Source organism: Vicugna pacos, chromosome 2 (genome assembly GCF_048564905.1).
Source record: "Vicugna pacos chromosome 2, VicPac4, whole genome shotgun sequence".
In the NCBI taxonomy this organism is placed as follows: domain Eukaryota; kingdom Metazoa; phylum Chordata; class Mammalia; order Artiodactyla; family Camelidae; genus Vicugna; species Vicugna pacos.
The window spans coordinates 40,206,495-40,209,894 of NC_132988.1; the positions used below are offsets into that span (position 1 = coordinate 40,206,495).

Below are 3,400 nucleotides of genomic sequence, written 5' to 3' on the forward strand. Positions count from 1 at the left end.
TGGGAACCTAAAATATTGAAGATTTTAGTAGAGTGGTAAGTATATTTTTTGATACACTTCTGTGCTCATCACATGCTTTTTCTTTCCCCTCTAAATTTCATTACTGCTTTTTTTCTCAACTTCTAATAGATACAGACAGCTAAGCCAGCAAACAAATTTATCATTCCTTCATTAGGTAGTGTGTTTACAGTATCATTTTACTTTATTCACTACAGAATTCATTTTACTTTATTTAATTTATTTATTTTATATTGCATTCAATTATTTGTTTTGTCTTCTTTTGGTAAAATAGTCTCATCTTCAGAGTACTCTATTTATTGACTCCAGTTAATTTATAGTCATTTCATGAATGATAATTTCTATTCAGAAAGGGGAAATATCAATTAAAGCCTGAAAATAAAATGATACTTATAAAAGATAGACAAATCATATTATATGATGGAGCATTTATAAATTACAGTGTCATTCCTTTGATTCTGTAAATACAAGTCAAATTATATATAAAGTATTTAAAGAAGAAATAAAGACTTTATCCTTACTAATATCTTTCTATTTGTAATTAATAATAGGGAGATTTAAATGACATGGGTTCTAAAAAGGAAAACTAATCTGGGTTTTATTATCCATGGGGAAAATTGCTTTATAACGCCTCTTTGGTTTTTTTGTTGTTTTTTGTTTTTTAATTTTTTTTGTGTGTGTTGGGGAGGGGAGGTAATTAGATTTATTTGTTTATTTACTTTTCTTTTTTTATTTTGAAAGGAGGTACTGGGGATTGAACCCAGGACCTCATGCTTTCTAAGCATATGCTCTACCACTTGAGCTATACTCCCCCCACTTTATAACTCCTTTTTGTGACTTCATTTTGAATTGAGTTGTTGCATCTATTTGTGGAACACAGAACTGGTGCAACGATTTCATTGAAAATATATTTGTATATAAATGTTAGTGCACCTTTCTCCCCATTTCCTAACCCTAAGTTGCCACCATTCATTCATTCATTCATTCATAAGTTTAATTTTTAAAGAAAGTACAAATATCTACTTTATGCCATGACACTGCTCCAAGTGTTGAGTATATAACTTTCAAAAAAGAGGAGACGGGGAGGAGATGATTTCTGTTCTCAAAAAGCAAAGACTTCATTGCTTGGACTATGACTGGAGACTCAAAATTAGTGTGGTTCTCTAAGAAAGGTAATGATAGCAATATAGTGCTGGATACCTAACTACTAGCTGGTTACAGAAGGCACCACTGGGCTTATAGGAGGAGTACAAGCTGACCCTGGTCATATATCTCATATGTTTATTTGTATCACCTCTCAAGCATAAGGGAGACTTTCAACCATGGCTGGCTAGCTTTCAAACGTCATATGCTTATACCATTGCTCACAACTCACCCTCTCAATCCCTGCCCCCAACACACACACCACTATACTGAAACCAAATAGGAGAAGGAGTGAGACGGTCTGGTGAATTATCCCAAAGTGATGGTAATTTAGAGTGAGGCATTGGAGCTAACAGGACAGAAACTGATTTAGGAAGTCTTGGTGAAACACTAAGATTTCCCATGCTGATCAGAACATTAGCAGGAGGAGCTCATAAATGAGATGCCTTTCCCCAAAGGACTGGAACAGACAGAAAACAGATATTGAGATACCTAAGATAAAAGGAATTTGCTAACAGATGAAACAAAATACCCTTTAGGACAAAAGAGTTTTTACAAATTTATCCTCGTGATGCTAGGATTCTGGCCCACAAGTAGGTTTCTCATTTTGAGCACTTCAGACTTTAAATTACAGGATATAAAATGACTTGACTTGTAAGGCCTATTTCAAAAGGAAAGTTGCCATTAAACCATAATGAAATTTTGGCAAACACATTACAAAGAGAAGAAAGAAATGAAGAAGCAAAATGAAACTCCCTATGGTAGATACCCCATTCACACTGAAGCACTTTGCAGTATTTAAAGATTCTCCTTGGGTAAGAGATTCCCAATGGAGATGTGACCTAATTAATGTACTTTATGAACTCTAACCACTTTTATTTAGCTTCAAAAAGGGAAATTCTCATAACAGGGATCAGACCATGGAATAATCATAAATTGAATTTCTAGTGTCCTCCCTCCCCTCACACTTTGCTATACAACAAAGATTTTTGTGATTCAATAATGCCTTGGCCAACATCTGCTATTTATTAAAAATCATGTTCCTTTAGGGAGTTGTCAGTCAAACTGGAATTGGTCTGTTTAGTCTGTTTGTTGGCCTTTCAAACTTTGCGTCTTCAAAGGATTTATTTGAAGCCTTAACATGCTGATCTCTCTCTTGCTAAAACAATGCACTACAAGAAGATCCTTTCATCCAACCTGTGGTTCCCATTTGCCCCTCTCTCAATAACTTGCTAACAAGAGATCCAGATGTATAATAAAGTAACATTTAAGTCTGTGACTGGAGTGCTTATTATATAATTAATGATACATGTCACGAATTTTTCTCACCATTTATATGATTCCAGTGGAGCTAAACTGACTTTATGCTCTTTCTCACATTTTTTTTTCTCTAAGTAATTACTAGCAGAAGTTTTTTTTTTTTCCTTTGAAAAAAAAAGTTTTTGTACTAGTCACCCACAGCCCAATTAGAGGCTTTTCCCCTCAAGGCATTAACTTTGAACATAGCAGTTTCTCTTATTCATGCTTTTTCCTTTAAAAAAGAGTTAGAGCCTTTCTATGTTACTTGGGACAACTGGAAAGTTGCTTATGATTAAAAAAAAAATCTTTATAAGGAAAGGGGAAAGAAAGTGGCACCATGGTAAAAGAATCCTGCACGCATGAGCTTTAGTAGTTTAAACTGTAAAATAAATTAGTATTTAAATTGTACATATTCAAAACTGTCATTTTTATGGTAGAATTAAGGAAGAGAAATGAAACTTAGAAAAATAAAAATACATATTTAAAACGATAATATTTATAATCTGTACATGCATGTGAAAGGTTTTAAAATTAGAAATGACAAGGCACTTGTAAATATTTCTTTGGCATTTTCTTTGCAAATTTCTGTTTATTGTACATGCATAGATTTAAAACTTGCCTTTAATAATAATTAACAAAAAAGTAGTTAATGAGAAAAAAATAATGAATGGAAATTTTAGCACTTGTTAAGTTTGCTGAATTATTCTGAATTCTTCTGTTATTTCTGTTAGTAGATATACTTACCCTCTGACTTTTACCATATAAAAATGAATTGACACATAAACCAAACAGTGGGTTTCTTCTTTAATAAATATGTCTTGGTTTTGTTTCCTGTTTCCTCTACTGAATAAATAAGCACTGATATATTCTTTCTATGCTCTGTATACATTTTAAATGTGTATTATGGACTATTTTCAAAGTTTTATTTTTTATAATTTCA

General features: G+C 32.5%; 1 non-coding gene across 1 annotated transcript; it reads right to left on the minus strand.

The window, feature by feature from the left end:
* Positions 1 to 757: 757 nt before the first annotated feature.
* Positions 758 to 830, minus strand: TRNAS-AGA (transfer RNA serine (anticodon AGA)). Its single transcript has one exon. It is a non-coding gene; the product is annotated as a tRNA-Ser (tRNA).
* Between the last annotated feature and the right edge of the window lie 2,570 nt (positions 831 to 3,400).